The sequence below is a fragment of the Triturus cristatus genome, chromosome 5_2 (assembly GCF_964204655.1).
Source record: "Triturus cristatus chromosome 5_2, aTriCri1.1, whole genome shotgun sequence".
Classification (NCBI taxonomy): domain Eukaryota; kingdom Metazoa; phylum Chordata; class Amphibia; order Caudata; family Salamandridae; genus Triturus; species Triturus cristatus.
Genome location: NC_140588.1, coordinates 644,020,188 through 644,038,617, shown reverse-complemented (window position 1 = coordinate 644,038,617; position 18,430 = coordinate 644,020,188). Strand labels below are relative to the sequence as shown.

Genomic DNA, 18,430 nt, shown 5'->3' with positions numbered 1-18,430 from the left:
CCTCTGCAAGGCGCGCCCCCTGCCTCCCACTCCTCCCAGCACCCCTATCCACACGGGCAGGACCAGCGGTGGGACGCATAGGTGATACTGCGACCCCTTGGGTGGTGTTGCTGGTGGTGTTTGCTGTAGCTTCCGGGGGGTCCTGTGTCCCTGTGCTGTGGGTGTTCATTGGCCTTGGTCTGTCAGTGTTGGCGGGGGTGCCCTGTCAGTTTCCAGATGCTGGAGGCGTGGGTGAAAGGGGGGCAGATGTTGATGCTGCTGGTGTTGCATGATGCCTCCCACCGGAGGGGCCAGGTTGGTCGTCGTCATCCAAAGAGGAGTCAGACCAGAGAGCTCAGTGTCCGCCAGAGTCTGGGCTTGGGAATCCTCATCATTTGGTGCTGGGTGCTCAGCACCACCTGTGTTTGGAAGAGACACACAATGTGAGTTATGTTTCTACATGCATCGATGGTTCACAAACATGACATTTTCTACTTTTCGAACAGATGCCTGCCTGTACACTGCTTTTTCCCAGCTTGTCACGGACAGAGTTTGATATTGTTGTTGGCCATTTCCCAGCATGGCCTTGTGCTCCCCACAACAGAGCCCAGTGTCAGACATCTTGTCAGTCCCTTCACACTCCCTGTGGGGCGAGTATGGTTCAGTTAGAACTTGCTGGCCCATGTGGGTGGGTGTAGATTGGCTGTGACTGCAACTCCCATCATACTCTTGGCTACACCCCCCTTCCCAGCATGCCCATACATCCTTCCTCTTGACTCTGCTTCCCTGTGAGGGGGTGTGACAGCAATGGCAAGATTGCTGACTGTGAAGTCCTGGTGTTTGTTGTTGCCCAGTTCCCAGCAGGGCCTTGTGCTCCCCACAACAGAGCCCAGTGTCAGACATCTTGTCAGTCCCTTCCCACTCCCTGTGGGGCGAGTATGGTTCAGTGTGAGCTTGCTGGGCCATGTGGGTGGGTGTACATTGTCTGTGACTGCAACTCCCATCATACTCTTGGCTACACCCCCCTTCCCAGCATGCCCATACTTCCTTCCTCTTGACTCTGCTTCCCTCTGAGGTAGTGTGACAGCAATGGCAAGATGGCTGACTGTGAAATCCTGGGGCCCGATTCACAGAACTAACTTAAGACAAAATCCTAAACTTACTACCATTTTGGTATTCACAGAAGGCACTTACTCATTTTGGTATTCACAGAAGGCACTTACTCATTTCGGTATTCACAGAAGTTAGGAGTCCTAACTTTAGGACTCCTAAATGCCTTCTGTGAATACCGAAAGTCTTAAAATTAGGATTTTTCTCAGTTTAGTAGTAGTATAGTTAGGACTCCTAACTTTAGGACTCCTAAATGCCTTCTGTGAATACCGAAAGTCTTAAAATTAGGATTTTTCTCAATTTAGTAGTCCTAAGTCTAAATTTAGGACTACTAAATTGAGAAAAATCCTAATTTTAAGACTTTCGGTATTCACAGAAGGCATTTAGGAGTCCTAAAGTTAGGAGTCCTAACTATACTACTACTAAACTGAGAAAAATCCTAATTTTAAGGCTTTCGGTATTCAAAGAAGGCATTTAGGAGTCCTAAAGTTAGGAGTCCTAAACTTAGGACTACTAAATTGAGAAAAATCCTAATTTTAAGACTTTCGGTATTCACAGAAGGCATTTAGGAGTCCAAAAGTTAGGAGTCCTAACTATACTACTACTAAACTGAGAAAAATCCTAATTTTAAGACTTTCGGTATTCACAGAAGGCATTTAGGAGTCCTGAAGTTAGGACTCCTAACTTCTGTGAATACCAAAATGAGTAAGTGCCTTCTGTGACTACCAAAATGAGTAAGTGCCTTCTGTGAATACCAAAATGGTAGTAAGTTTAGGATTTTGTCTTAAGTTGTCGTAAATTGGCTGCGATTAAATTAGCGTTAGCAGAATCCATCTGGTATTTACAGGCTATCCTGTGCATTTTGTGGAATCCATTTTGTATTTCTGGCAGCCATTTTGTCTTCCCTTGTGCTCTGTTTAAAGGACTGGCTATACTTAGACTCTGCTACCCTGCACATGCGCAGGAATATCTAACTGTCCATGCATCTGTTTTTAGTCTGTAACTATCAGGTTGTTTCTACCAGAGTCAGCAACTGCTAGCTCCTCCTATACTATTTACGGTGCATTTCTGTATGACCATCTATGTATGTAACTCTTCTCATGTATGCTTGCATCGTCCTTTTCCTGAGCCCCTGTGTGGGTATAAAAGACCCATGGTTCTTCTACTCTGGGTGCTACCTTCATTCAGCACCACAGGGTGCTGGGTGAATGTGGTTCCACCTCCTGAGGTTTAATAAACTATGTATTTTCTATTTCAGTTTCTGTGCCAACTTCTTTCTAATAGTCTGAGGACTCTGTGCAGAGAAGGGCGAACCCCTTGCACTGGTAGGCCTAGCTGAGGCCTATTTTCTACAATTGGCGCCTCAACTTGGGGCTCATCGGTGACTCGGATGCCCAAAGGATTGGTCGCGACGAAGGATTGGAATCTCGCTCTGGACGTGATCACTGCCCGATAAGACCAGAGTCTTGGCATCCACGGCGACTTTTCCTTTCTTTCTGATCTGACCATCCAGGTGGCACCGGTCCTCGACTGAGATCTCTTCTGTTGATTCACCGTGCAGTGACCATTTGGTCGATTTTAGAACTTGGCAGGATGAATCTGAACACCAAGTGATTGGTAAGTGTCTGCGGCGCTTGCTGTTGGTTTTGATGCCTGTGATTGGTAAGGTAGTTTAGTAACGCTTACTGTGGCTTTGGTTATGGTATATTTTGTGTTGGCCAACTTGGTTTGTTTTGACATATGTGACTTGCAATTCACATAGGCAGGTAATGAGGAGAATTTTCTCTAACTGAATTGATTTGAACGGCACATCGTACTAAAGGTACCTTAAGTGCTACTTTGATTATAATATTGCATATTCTGCACTATTTTTGGCATATCTGTCTTTAGCACACTTCAAAAGATGTGTTGCCTTTGGAATGGTACCAAAATGAGACTTGATGAAGCACAACTGGCCCCCCCCCCGGAGGGGACGCCTAATAGGGATATGTATATTAAGTATGGTCTTTCTTCTATAATGTACAGCGCATTATGGAATAAAAATACTTGTAAGTGGTGACTAGTACCCCGAGGAACTAAATATGTACATAAAAGGATCCTGGTCTGTGCACTTAGTAACATTCATAAGTGATGAGATGCAGAGCGTTTTTTTTTGGTGTTCTGCCAGCCAAATCTGGTGAATATGACTTGCAACTAGTATTTACAAATGGTTTGGTTTAAGTACAGTCTGTGGGCTGTCTTTTGTTTCTGTCTTAAGTGTTGATCTGTGGGTTAAATGTGTGTTTACATGTTATGGTGTGGTAAATTGTGTTTTGGATGTTGCTAGCACTGGAAAAAGCGTGTGATTGAATGACTGTGAATATGTGAAAGAATTCTGAGAAGTGAAATTGTTAAGGAGTAAATTTAATTTGGTCTCATCACCATCAATAAGTCGCAAAAGGAAATTGAGAGGGGTGTAGCAAGAGAAAGAGCAACCCCTGTGATTTGATGACACCCTTAATGTACAAAAGTATTAATGAAGAGTAATTAGGGACCCGTTAAAAGTTTAGCTTGGAAAAATTGTGGGTATTTCGAATTTGCAAATTGTTCCTATGCAGCTTTGTGTTCTTGGTGGTTCAGTGAGCCAATGTGCTGGGTCCACAGGGTTGTAGGTTTTAATTTAAGCTGAACCTGCTAATCTGAGAATTGAACCTAAATTTATGACCCTTGAAAAGAAATTGTATATTAAAATAAATGTTTCCATAGGGCAAATTATTGCAGTTTAGATAACATTAGGAAGGCTTTTTGTCTTTGACAGCTTCAGGGCTGTGCAAGGCAGATTTTGACCTTGCAGCTTGTAAGGTGGGGGCTAAAAATAGAGGAGTGAACCAGGAGGTGAAATCACTGCTTAGAAAGCTTCACTGACATGAAAATGTGTAATGCTTGCAGCAGGACAGCCTTGGAGAAAGGTGGGGGCTAGGAGCACTCGCTGTGGCCCGGTTCTGCGCTGAGGTTTAGCTTCTCTGATGAGACAGGGCAGCTGAGGAACGAAACCCAAGGAGCCTTCCTCTGCCCTATTTTGTGCAAACACCAGTTAGACTTTCCATAGAAAACTGTTTTTATTTTTTTTTTAAACTGTTGCATTAATCCTACACAAAAAGTAAAATGATGCTCTTGCTTGAAATTTTAAGGGCTATATGCCTATATAAAAACGATTTTCCAATTGAGAATTAATTTTCTCAGTGGAAATTGTGGCGCAAAATTAACATGGATTATCGGATAAGAGTTTTACCTTTAGAAAGTTAAAATTAAGATGACCTGTGTAAAGAGAAAAACGAAATTGTGTGTTTTACAATAGACTAAATTCAGATACAAAATGTCACAGCATTTATCTTTTGTATAGGGTATTCAAAGGCATTCACATTATACAGCACGACAGATTTGTGTTGGCTTGAAGGGTTGACTTGCAAGGCGTGTGAATTTCGACACCTTTACGTGTTAAACAGCTGTGTCAACAAGACCATTTCTATTTCGGACTCCGGCTACAGAGAATAGTTGAAGTCAAAAACACGGAGTAAAATTCTGCATTTCAGACTGCTGTTTCCAAAGTTAGAAATGTAGTTTAATTATTTTTGCAGATTGACAGTAGGGATTTCTTTTCTTAATGCCTTTTTTTTAAAATAAGGATAAGAGTGGTTTTTGATGTTCAATAATAATGGCTGTCCTTCATTTAAAAGTGGCGCAGACTTAAGATGTTTCAAGATAAGCTTCTGTGCTTAGGGCTAAGAATTAATGTGTTTCAATATAATAGGCAAGGGATGCAGCTCGCTTTTCATATGTAGACTCATCAAAATGATTAGATTTATTAACAAAAAATATATTTTGATTATATAAATAAAAATGTTAATTCAAATAGGTGCAAAAACAAATTCGTTTTTTACTATTTATAATGCCTAATAATGATACTGAGACCTCCTAGCATCCAAATTGCATTTAAGCCGTGCTATACAGCAATAGGGGGTCAATTACATGTGAAAATGTCACTTTACCCAGGCGTACAAAACTCATTTTTATAAGGGTATACATTATACATTTTTGATGCCACATCTCTGGGATATGTAGAGGACATTCTGGGGATGACTATTATGCAAAAACATTGTAGGATGTTAATTTTTAAGTGCCCTGAAAATCAAAGTCGAAATTTGGTAAAAATTCACTATTTAAATGAGTTTTCTCCAGTCAGATCAGTTTTTAAACTGCCTTACGCCCCAGTAAATGCACATATGTAAGCATAGACCATCTATACTGCTAGACAAACGCTTGGCACACTGCTTATACATATCAATGTACAAAAATTGGCAGAAGTTATTAAGCTTACCTCTGAAATTGCTGGTAGACACACAGAGTGGGTTTTGCTGCTCTGTCTTCGGTCTTTAGGGTAACTTTGACTTGGAAGCACCACATGAAAACCTTGCATGCATGCTGGGGAACAGCTGCATAGGTTATAGGTCAAAGTCCTACATTTAGAAGCCTGTAGGGCTCAGCACAACGTTGCTTTGACATTTCGACATTTGAAAGACGAAATGGCAGGGGAAGAAAGAGGTTTTTGCTTACCCTTTTTTTTTTTTGGTAAAAGCAAGTTTTTGTGTGCACTCCATGAACATAGTATATGTGACCTCTCTTTAAAAGACAATGGCTCTGCCATATATATATAGTATAAATGTTTTTAGGGTTGAATTCAGGAAGCAATGGGATTCAGTTTGACTTCATGCGGCCTCATGTTGCACTAGTACATTTGCTAAAGGAATATGTTCTTTGGCTAGCTGAAATGTGCTATTTCGCTCCTCAGAGTTTGTTTATGCCCAGTTGCTACAAATTGGGGTTGATAGTGTTGACAGAATGAAACCTGGTACAGGTTTCTTACTGTCAAAACTGGGGAGTGGAGGCTAGCTCCTCTACAAATTAAGGGTAGGCAAATTTATGTGTTCTCTCTCTTTTTCTTACTTTTTTTTTGAGCCTGTCTAAACTGTCTGTGAAATAACCATGAGACATTAAATTGGCTATTCAGTAATACTGTTTTAAACATTATTAGCATTAATAAAACGAATAAATATATTTTGCTATGTTACTACCCATCCTCTCTGATGGAATTATGAGAGGATGAGTAGTCTAGGTTGCTGTTTCCTTATTTGATCTTTAAGGGGAACTAGCTGTGGGTAGTTTTTGTTTGAAAATTCTCAGGTGACAACACCACTATTGTTTGTTATTCTCATGCTACATACAGTTTTGCAAGGGCATTGCTAGTTTTATTAGCTAGTCTGTGTAAATAAACTGACAGTCCTTACTAGAACTAATGTTGCATAGTTTGGATTGTGAAAATGTAGAATGCAGGGAAGAGGTCTATGTGATCCTTAGCAAACATTTTTGAGGAAAATATTGTTTTACAGGAGTCTGTTAGTCACAAGATGTTCCGCTGGAGAACATGTACCCATTATGTTGAAGTTTTTTAGTTCTGTATGTAATACGAATCCCTGTTAAATTAGCAGTGTTAGATTTTCCTGTTGCTCCTATAACATGAGAGCATGGTCCTGAGTATACAATATAGGTGCTTTAATTAAGAAAAATCATTTTAGAAGTGTCTGCAGTCCTGAACAAATAATGCAATGTTTAGGAGTAAAACGTGTATAACTGTTAGAGTCGGGGATCTCTGGTTGGCGCAAGGTTGCCCTTGTGTCAAGCAGGAACCCTCTCCTCCACGTCAGGGCGCAGGATAACCCCTCGCGAATGACCCTTGCTCACCCTCTAGGTGCGTGGCGTGAGCAGCCAAGGCGATTCCTCAGGCGTTGTTGGTTAAGCACTTACAATCACACACACAGCAAATACATCAATCCCCCCAGAAACGGACACCAGACTTGGATATATATGAAAATACGATTCTTTATGTAAAAATAAGGTATATATATCTCAGCAGACTTATCACAAGACCAATAACGTTTTCGCTATGCCACCAGGTTGTACAGCGGGCAAATGTTCGTTGTTTGTAGTTCCAAATGGATAGTTCGTAGTCTCTTTACTTGTAGTTCCAGTACTCACAGAGATCGGTTCCTGCGAACGGGGAAATAGGGCGTTGCGGGCCCCGAGCCCGATACTGGACTTCTTTCGTGATTAAGAGAGTCGGCACAGGTCGGTGCGACTCTCAACTTCGGGAAGTGTTCTTGGGTCCTCAATCAGCAGGTGTGGGCAAGTAGGCAGGCGCGGCCCGCGACCCTTTGGCACGGCGGTGCAGGAGGGTCTCCACAGCGGGGGCGGCGCGGCCTGAGATGTCCGGGGATAGCGAAGCGGGGTCGCAGGGCACGGTCAGTGCAGCTGGATGACCCGGCGTAGATCACAGTCGTCGGACGGCTTCCGGCGGGAGGGGTGAAAGCGCGGTCAGCGCGCTCCAGTAGCAGGCGGTGACAGGGATGCAGGCGGCCTGGCCCGGGGACAGAGAGCGGCTCTGGACGGAGCGGGGCTCTCACGGGTTTGAGGCAGGCAAGCTTCTGAGTGTCACGGCCCTAGGAGGGGCGATGAGGGGCGCAGTCTCTTTCCAGCGGGATGCACACACGGCTCGAATTGGAGGACGAGCAAAAGCACAGAGAACCCACTGTTCCTGGGGTTCAGTTCAGGGGGCAAGCTCAGATCAAGCCCTTGGAGAATGTTCAAGCACAAAGTAGCAAAGTCTTTTCAGTAAGTCTCTTCCTCTCCTTTCTCAGCAAGGCAAGCAGCAGGCCAGCTCCTCCGGCGTCTTCTTCTCCTTCTAGTCGGGCAGAGGTTCTTTGTGGTAAACAGGATTCTGATTTCTTAGGAGCCAGGCTCCTACTTTTATACACCAATTCTTTTGTTCTTTAGCGCCAGGGGGCCTAGGCCTGGCTCAGTCCAGTTCTGGAGCACTTTGTTATGGTGACTCTGCTCTTTCCTTTCAGCAGCAGGGCAGAGACATCAGCCGCCCCACAGGGGGTGGCGCCGGCTTTGTGGTGGCAGAGCACAGGTTTATTCAAGAGTCAAGGTGTACTCCTCCCACCCATCCAGGTGTAATCTCTCTACCCACCACCTGGCAGCCAACCTGTCTCTGGGGATTCCCCAACCCTGCTCCTTACTGTTGCCAGGCAGAACACATACACACAGCAGAGGCGGACTGAGATGGTCAGGTCAGTAAATACTAACTTTCTAAAAGTAGTATTTACAAACCCAGGATATTAAAATAGACTTGACTACAAGACGTATTTTATTATTCTGAGTTCAGGCATACCAAACTTGACACTCTACCATGCTCTCTGAGTCCACTGGGGTCACAGCGTTGGCGGGATCCCAGCAGCCCATTCTGGCCTATGGAGAGCAGGTAGCCTTCAATAGTGAAAAACGACAAGGGCTGTAATTCACTACTAAGACATGCCACACACATCAGGGCATGTCTTACCTTATGCCTACAATGCACCCTGCCCTTGGGCCTACCAGAGGGGTGGCTAATATGTAGGTAAGGGAAGGTTTAGGGACTGGCAAGTGGGGGCACTTGCGCAGTCAGCGCGACGGTCCCGGACCGCGCACAGGGTCTGCGGTGGCAGCCCCTAGACACACTTTACAAGGCTGCTTCCGTCGGTGGCGCAACCAGCGCTGCAAGCCCACCAGCAGCATTGGCATTCACAAGCCCTGGCACCCCGGGTGCACTTTACTGGGGACTGACAGTGAATCCAATAAACCAATCATGAACATCAATTACAGGTACACTTTACTTAGGGAGCACTTGCACTGCGGCACGGATTAGCCGTGGCGCAGTGCCCTGAGCGGACAACACCAGCAAAACAGTCGAGGCACACCATCAAAAGTGGAAGGGAAACTCACGCCAAGGTGCCAGGTCTAACACGTGTCCCCTCCAGCTGAAATGTGGGGAGAACTACCCTTGCCCAGGGGGTTCCTCGTCACTAAGGCGGAAATACCTGGACAGACCGTCAGCGTTGGCGTGATCTGTACCAGGACGGTGTTCCACCGTAAAGTCCATACCCTGTAGGGAGATGGACCACCTCAACAGCTTCGGGTTTTCACCCCTCATTTGCATCAACCATCTGAGGGGCCTGTGGTCCGTCTGAACCCGGAAGTGAGACCCAAACAAGTAGGGTCTTAGCTTCTTCAGCGCCCAGACCACAGCAAATGCTTCTCGCTCAATTGCACTCCACCTACTTTCCCGTGGAAGTAACCTCCTACTGATGAAGGCTACGGGTTGGTCCCAGCCCTCCTCAGTCATCTGCGAGAGAACAGCCCCTACACCATGCTCTGAAGCGTCTGTCTGTACTAGGAATTCCTTGGAGAAGTCAGGGGCCAAGAGCACGGGCGCCGTGCACATGGCAGTCTTCAGGGTGTCGAAAGCTTTCTGACAGGTGTCAGTCCAAATCACGTTCCTGGGCTGCTTCTTGGAAGTCAGCTCTGTCAAGGGGGCAACGATCGTTCCATAGCCCTTGACAAACCTCCTGTAGTACCCAGTGAGCCCCAGGAAGGCCCTCACTGCGGTCTGCGTCTTGGGGGGTTCCCAAGCCAGGATGGTCTCAATTTTGGGTTGCAAGGGTGCCACCTTGCCACTCCCCACTTGGTGTCCCAAGTACACCACGGAACCCTGCCCGATCTGGCACTTGCTTGCCTTGATCGTGAGGCCTGCTCGGCGCAGCGCCATCAGCACTTCCCAGAGGTGGCGCAGGTGTTCAGGCCAGGTGGCACTGAACACTGCGATGTCATCCAGGTAGGCGGCACTGAACGCATCCAGCCCAACCAGTACCTGGTTGACCAACCTCTGAAAGGTGGCAGGGGCATTCTTCATCCCAAATGGCATGACTCGGAACTGGAAGTGCCCATCTGGTGTAGAGAATGCTGACCTCTCTTTGGCCCCATCGGTCAAGGCGATCTGCCAGTACCCAGACGTTAAATCAAACGTACTGAGGAACCGGGCAGCCCCCAGCCGATCAATGAGCTCATCAGCTCTGGGGATGGGGTGCGCGTCAGTCTTCGTGACTGAATTGAGTCCTCTGTAGTCCACACAGAACCGGAGTTCAGGTGTGGCTCCCGGCGCAGCAGCTTTGGGGACCAAGACCACGGGGCTGGACCAAGGACTGCTGGAGGACTCAATCACCCCTAGCGCAAGCATTTTGGAGACCTCCTCCTTAATGCAAGCTCTGACCCTGTCAGTTACCCTGTAAGCCTTGTGCTTCACAGGTAAGCTGTCTCCGGTGTCCACATCATGGACGCACCAATCTGTGACACCAGGAACCAGGGAGAATCGGTCGGAAAATTGTCCCAGCAAGTGGCGGCAATCTTCCTGTTGTTCGGGCGTCAGGGTGGGTGAGAGGTTAACTCCATCCACTGACCCATCTTTCTCAGAGGCCACTAAGAGGTCAGGAAGAGGCTCGGTCTCCTCTTCCATTCCATCATCAGTGGCCAGCAGCATGCCCACTTCGGTCCTCTCTAAGTGGGGCTTAAGGCGGTTAACATGTAGGACCCTCAAAGGGTTCCTGGGAGTCTGCATGTCCACCAAGTAGGTGATAGGACTTTTGCGCTCCACAACCTCAAATGGACCTGTCCACTTATCCTGAAGTGCACAAGGCTCCACTGGGGCCAAGACCCACACCTTTTGTCCAGGTTGAAGCTCTACCAGAGTGGCATTCCGGTCGTACCACCGCTTCATCTCCTCCTGGCTGGCTTCCAGATTTGCCTCAGCAAGTTGCCTGAAACGCCGAGTCTGGTTGCGGAAGGCCAGCATGTAACTATATACATTCTGGGGAGGTTTCCTGGGAGATTGCTCCCAGCCTTCCTTTACCAAACTCAGAGGTCCTCTTACCGGGTGACCATACAGAAGCTCAAAGGGGCTGAACCCTAGAGACTTCTGCGGCACCTCTCGGTAAGCGAAGAGCAGGCATGGCAAGAGGACGTCCCACTTACGCCTCATTGGACCGTCCAGGCCCATGATCATGCCTTTGAGGGTTCGGTTGAATCTCTCAACCAACCCATTTCCTTGGGGATGGTAAGGAGTGGTGAACTTGTAAGTTACCCCACACTCCTTCCACAGGGATTTCATATACGTGGATATGAAATTGGTCCCCCTGTCGCTCACCACCTCTAGAGGGAATCCCACTCGGGAGAAAATTCCCATCAGTGCCCGTCCCACCACGGGGGCCGTCACTGTCCTCAGAGGGATGGCTTCAGGGTACCGGGTGGCATGGTCCACCAAGACCAGGATGAACCTGTTGCCCAGGGCTGTCTTGGGGTCCAGAGGCCCCACAATATCAATACCCACTCGTTGGAATGGCGTACCGACCACAGGGAAAGGTTGCAGAGGAGCCTTGTGCTTCCCTCCGCTCTTACCACTTGCCTGGCAAGTCTGACAGGTTCTGCAGTAGGAATCTGAATTCTTATGCATTTGGGGCCAGTAAAAGTGGGTGACAAGCCTGTCATAGGTCTTGTCCATCCCCAAATGTCCTGCTAAAGGCACATCGTGAGCCAGCCCCAGTAGGAAGGTTCTGAACTTCTGGGGTACCACCAGCACACGGGCTGACCCAGGTTCAGCAGCCTTAGGCTCGGAATACAGGAGGTCACTCTCCCAGTACACGTAATGTGTTTTGGCCTGAACACCATTGGCCTGGTCTGCAGCCTGTTGCCGCATACCCACGAGAGAAGGGCATTCTTTCTGCTCCCTGCAGAATTCCTCCCTGGAGGGACCTCCTTCTTGCTGCCAATGGGTCAGCTCAGGCAAGTCTCCCAGTTCGGCAATCTGTTCCCCGGTAGGCTCCAGAGCATCCCCCTCAGGGTCTACTTCCTCCTGGGCCGTGGGAACTTCGGGGGCCGGTTTCCCGCGCCTCCTGCGCCTTCTCCCTAAGGCCGGTTCCTGGACCTCTCCCTCAGGCTCCAGGACCCTCTCAACACCCCTACTAGCTGCCATGGACCGGGTGGTCACGCACGCCCAGTCGGGTAGACCCACCATCCTCAGATGCGTGGTCTTCTCCACCTTTTCCCAAGGGGAGCTCTCCAGGTCGTTTCCTAGCAGACAGTCCACAGGCATGTCAGTTCTCACAGCGACTGGCAGAGTACCAGAAACCTCCCCCCACTCAAAGGGAACTTGAGCCATTGGACAACGACTCTCTACGTTGTCAGCATTGACAACCCTACAGTAGGCATTGGGTACAATCTGCTCTTGAGACACCAGGTGTTGCCTCACTGAGGTCACGCTGGCTCCTGTATCTCTAAGAGCCTCAACCTTCTTTCCGTTGATGGTCACCACTTGCCCATATTTCTTAGTGTTAGAGGGCAGGTAGGTTACAGGGACCATCTCACTGTCTCCTAGCGAGACTAGGGTCATCTGCCCGGGACCCCCACCCTCCTGGACTGCTACTTCCTCCCCAAAGTTAACACTAGCTACTTGCCGGGGTGGAGCACCAGTGGGTGCGGTCTTACCAAACAGGCGACACTTAGGATCAGAGGCAATGTGACCCGGGTCACCACACCTATAACAATTGAAGGGCCCCTTTGGAACAGGTCTACCTGTCGGGGCCCCGTTCTGCTGCGGGGTTGGGGGAGGCTGAGAACCCTTCTGCTGGTTCCCTTGGGAATTACTTTGGGGGCCTTTTTGGAACCCCTTCTGTTTACCCTTGTCCCCCCCACTCTTCTGCTGGGGACCCTGCCCACCTTTGGCGGAGTCTCCCACTTGACCCTTGTGGACCCTGGTGCTGAGCCAGCGGTCCGCCTCCTCAGCAAGCTTCCTCGGGTTGGACAGCTTGCTATCTATCAGGTGCTGGCGTAGCTCAGGAAAACATTGACTGGACAAGTGCTCCCATGCAATTAAATCAAGCAGCCCTTGATAATCATTCACTTTGCTACCCTTCACCCAACCATCCAGCGCTCTGCAGAAAAAGGTCACATATTCCACATACGTACTCTCAGGGATCTTCTTGGTCTCCCTGAACCTCTGTCTATATAGCTCAGGAGTTAACCCATACCTGGTCATTAAAGCTTCCTTCATATGGGGGTATGAGGTCTGGACTTCCAAGGGCAAATCTAACAGTGTGTCCCGCCCTTCCGCAAGGAACCTTCCCCACAACCCCGCTCCCCAGTCTTTCTCAGGGACCCGGTGTGAGGACATGGCCACCTCGTAGGCTCTAAACCACTGCCCTATGTCATCCTTTCTAAAATACTCCTTTACTACATCTTTGGGGATGTACACCTTGGACTCTACCTGCGCTGGTGGAGTGCTGCCACCAGAAGGAGCGGTGTCCAAACTTTTCGCCTTCAGCTCCAACTCCTTCAATCTGATATCATGATCCATTTGGCGTTGTTGTGCCTCCAGGGCCAACTTCTGCTTTTCCATTTCCATTTGTCCGGCCAACTTTGCCATCTCCATTGCATGCGCCCTGTCGGCTGCCCTGTCTGCCAGCTCCTCTGGCGACCGGACTCTGCTGGGTTCCTCAAGGTTGTCGGGGGGAACGATGTCCCCCGCATTCCGTGGGTCTCGTGACTCCCTCCAGGCTCTCAGTGCCTTGGCGTACTGGGTTCTCCTCTTGAATCCAGCATGGGGAACTCGGAATTTTACACTGTAGCCTTTCAATTGCTCTATCGTGTAGCCTTCCAGTCTCTCCCAATCCACCTCATCTATTCCGGAAATCACAGAGAGTGCTCTTCCAGCGGAGAGTGAGCCAGGCATGGTTGCAGTAATGGCAGATGTCTCAACAAAGTTCAAAAATGAAAAACCTGTGGCTGCGTTATTTGGTCTGCTCTCACTATCTGGTGATTAATAATTCACTGTATGCAAATTACAAGTGCAAATCCGAAATCCCAACCGCTGCCAACAATGTTAGAGCCGGGTGTCTCTGGTTGGCGCAAGGTTGCCCTTGTGTCAAGCAGGAACCCTCTCCTCCACGTCAGGGCGCAGGATAACCCCTCGCGAATGACCCTTGCTCACCCTCTAGGTGCGTGGCGTGAGCAGCCAAGGCGATTCCTCAGGCGTTGTTGGTTAAGCACTTACAATCACACACACAGCAAATACATCAATCCCCCCAGAAACGGACACCAGACTTGGATATATATGAAAATACGATTCTTTATGTAAAAATAAGGTATATATATCTCAGCAGACTTATCACAAGACCAATAACGTTTTCGCTATGCCACCAGGTTGTACAGCGGGCAAATGTTCGTTGTTTGTAGTTCCAAATGGATAGTTCGTAGTCTCTTTACTTGTAGTTCCAGTACTCACAGAGATCGGTTCCTGCGAACGGGGAAATAGGGCGTTGCGGGCCCCGAGCCCGATACTGGACTTCTTTCGTGATTAAGAGAGTCGGCACAGGTCGGTGCGACTCTCAACTTCGGGAAGTGTTCTTGGGTCCTCAATCAGCAGGTGTGGGCAAGTAGGCAGGCGCGGCCCGCGACCCTTTGGCACGGCGGTGCAGGAGGGTCTCCACAGCGGGGGCGGCGCGGCCTGAGATGTCCGGGGATAGCGAAGCGGGGTCGCAGGGCACGGTCAGTGCAGCTGGATGACCCGGCGTAGATCACAGTCGTCGGACGGCTTCCGGCGGGAGGGGTGAAAGCGCGGTCAGCGCGCTCCAGTAGCAGGCGGTGACAGGGATGCAGGCGGCCTGGCCCGGGGACAGAGAGCGGCTCTGGACGGAGCGGGGCTCTCACGGGTTTGAGGCAGGCAAGCTTCTGAGTGTCACGGCCCTAGGAGGGGCGATGAGGGGCGCAGTCTCTTTCCAGCGGGATGCACACACGGCTCGAATTGGAGGACGAGCAAAAGCACAGAGAACCCACTGTTCCTGGGGTTCAGTTCAGGGGGCAAGCTCAGATCAAGCCCTTGGAGAATGTTCAAGCACAAAGTAGCAAAGTCTTTTCAGTAAGTCTCTTCCTCTCCTTTCTCAGCAAGGCAAGCAGCAGGCCAGCTCCTCCGGCGTCTTCTTCTCCTTCTAGTCGGGCAGAGGTTCTTTGTGGTAAACAGGATTCTGATTTCTTAGGAGCCAGGCTCCTACTTTTATACACCAATTCTTTTGTTCTTTAGCGCCAGGGGGCCTAGGCCTGGCTCAGTCCAGTTCTGGAGCACTTTGTTATGGTGACTCTGCTCTTTCCTTTCAGCAGCAGGGCAGAGACATCAGCCGCCCCACAGGGGGTGGCGCCGGCTTTGTGGTGGCAGAGCACAGGTTTATTCAAGAGTCAAGGTGTACTCCTCCCACCCGTCCAGGTGTAATCTCTCTACCCACCACCTGGCAGCCAACCTGTCTCTGGGGATTCCCCAACCCTGCTCCTTACTGTTGCCAGGCAGAACACATACACACAGCAGAGGCGGACTGAGATGGTCAGGTCAGTAAATACTAACTTTCTAAAAGTAGTATTTACAAACCCAGGATATTAAAATAGACTTGACTACAAGACGTATTTTATTATTCTGAGTTCAGGCATACCAAACTTGACACTCTACCATGCTCTCTGAGTCCACTGGGGTCACAGCGTTGGCGGGATCCCAGCAGCCCATTCTGGCCTATGGAGAGCAGGTAGCCTTCAATAGTGAAAAACGACAAGGGCTGTAATTCACTACTAAGACATGCCACACACATCAGGGCATGTCTTACCTTATGCCTACAATGCACCCTGCCCTTGGGCCTACCAGAGGGGTGGCTAATATGTAGGTAAGGGAAGGTTTAGGGACTGGCAAGTGGGGGCACTTGCGCAGTCAGCGCGACGGTCCCGGACCGCGCACAGGGTCTGCGGTGGCAGCCCCTAGACACACTTTACAAGGCTGCTTCCGTGGGTGGCGCAACCAGCGCTGCAAGCCCACCAGCAGCATTGGCATTCACAAGCCCTGGCACCCCGGGTGCACTTTACTGGGGACTGACAGTGAATCCAATAAACCAATCATGAACATCAATTACAGGTACACTTTACTTAGGGAGCACTTGCACTGCGGCACGGATTAGCCGTGGCGCAGTGCCCTGAGCGGACAACACCAGCAAAACAGTCGAGGCACACCATCAAAAGTGGAAGGGAAACTCACGCCAAGGTGCCAGGTCTAACAATAACATTTCCTTTTTCTTGAGGGTCTTTAGAAATGAACACAGACTTCCTTGACTGCTTGGCATTGGGTGACGTATTACTCTTGTCAGTTCACTAAAGAGTTTTTATACTTGCCAATAGGTCCAGACTGTTGTTTTATTTACTCTCACATATATGAAAGTGGTTCCAGGGTGCCTTGTTAATATATGGGGCGTCCCTGGACTAGGAAGTATTCTGAGACTATCCTCTCTGTTGATAGATTATTTTTGTGCCTTGTCTAAAGACCTTTTGTTCTGTCCACCAATAGATATTTGCTGCTTTACAACCATTGCCAGAGGGGCGCGTACATCAGATCCAGCTTGAGGAGTCAGCACCAGTCCAGCTTGAAGTCAAAGTGAAGGTAACCTGCACAGGCACTGCTGGCAACCAGGACCTCAGTGAAGGTAGAAGGCCGGAAGCATTGTGATGAGCGTACCCCTGCTACTATCTTGGGCGAAAGACGGGGTCACAAATCAGAAAGGAGAAATCGTGGATCAAGCTTTTGATGCCCAGCTGAGAGTCACAGACCGACCAGGAAGGGAAGAAGGTTTTTGCTTGAGGTAACCCCCTTTGAAACAAGGGTTGCTTCAGAGATCCTAGCATCAGGCCTCTGAATCCTGGTCCCAAAGTGGCTGTAAAGGAGATACCTGGGCACACTGAATGCAATCCATGGCCCCAACGAAAGAGCAGTGTGCCAGCAGAGCAATACAGGAGTTAGGGAAGGACTTGAGTTCAGGGTACAGGTGCTGTGTCTCTGGTGCCTGTTAGATTGAAATGAAGAAAACTGGTGCACTGCCTGAGACACTGGACAGGATCGCTGAGCGCATTTGCCCTGGTGGGTGATTGCCCTATCCTGAAAGAAGAAACTTTTCCCTTGAAACTAGGCCATGATTCCTGACTTGCGAGTTGTGCAGCTCCACCGTGGGAACAACAAGAGCCTGCCTGTTAGGCTCAAACGGACACAGGGAGAAGACTCCCCTCTGGTTGGTTGTACAGCGGCTTTAATTTCCCAAGGACTTCTTTTTCTTTTTGTTGAAAATGTACCCCATTGATCGCCCCATTTTTGAGGAGGAGCAACCCTTTGCAGCTCTTCGTCCTAATTCTCATGGTCCTCCTGGTCCCCTGGATCCAGAATCATTTTTGTAAATATTATGTCTGACTGCTTTAATGTTTGTATTGGGTATAATGATAGATACTCTAGCCCTCATAAAGGAAACACTGGAAAAGTCTAGCGAAAATGTTTTTATTAGATATGTACTGTTGGATACTTTGATATTGAAATTGATGGTAACTGAAATGCATAGGAACCTTGAAAATGTTTTTACTGGATGGTTCTAGGATTTGCTTAGGACTAGAAATCTAATAATTCTGTTTCTGATAATAGTAATTACTCTCTCCTGCTATCTGTATGACCCAATTCTCTGTTCCCTTTGTACTTCTGTTTATACCTCATACATACCCGCTTAACAATATTTAGAATGAGAAATGCCCACCTAGCAATGAATTAGGAAATTTATGAAAAGAAAAAAAAAAAATTATTAAAAATTAATATGCATATTTTTCATTTTTCCTACTGGATTATGGGAGATGTCTTCAGCTAACGCTAAAAGGGTCGTCTGTCGTAAATTGGCTGCGATTAAATTAGCGTTAGCAGAATCCATCTGGTATTTACAGGCTATCCTGTGCATTTTGTGGAATCCATTTTGTATTTCTGGCAGCCATTTTGTCTTCCCTTGTGCTCTGTTTAAAGGACTGGCTATACTTAGACTCTGCTACCCTGCACATGCGCAGGAATATCTAACTGTCCATGCATCTGTTTTTAGTCTGTAACTATCAGGTTGTTTCTACCAGAGTCAGCAACTGCTAGCTCCTCCTATACTATTTACGGTGCATTTCTGTATGACCATCTATGTATGTAACTCTTCTCATGTATGCTTGCATCGTCCTTTTCCTGAGCCCCTGTGTGGGTATAAAAGACCCATGGTTCTTCTACTCTGGGTGCTACCTTCATTCAGCACCACAGGGTGCTGGGTGAATGTGGTTCCACCTCCTGAGGTTTAATAAACTATGTATTTTCTATTTCAGTTTCTGTGCCAACTTCTTTCTAATAGTCTGAGGACTCTGTGCAGAGAAGGGCGAACCCCTTGCACTGGTAGGCCTAGCTGAGACCTATTTTCTACAAAGTTAGTTCTGTGAATCGGGCCCCAGGTGTTTGTTTGGCTACAAGTCCAAAGAGAGCCCCTGTGCTTCACACAGAAGCACCCAGTATGGGGTA

General features: G+C 48.4%; 1 long non-coding RNA gene across 1 annotated transcript; it reads left to right on the top strand.

Annotated features, from left to right (window-relative positions):
- The first annotated feature begins 1,959 nt into the window (after positions 1 to 1,959).
- On the top strand, positions 1,960 to 16,724 carry LOC146829111 (uncharacterized). Its single transcript, XR_014962193.1, has 2 exons — positions 1,960 to 2,706; positions 16,424 to 16,724. It is a non-coding gene; the product is annotated as an uncharacterized LOC146829111 (long non-coding RNA).
- Positions 16,725 to 18,430: the final 1,706 nt, after the last annotated feature.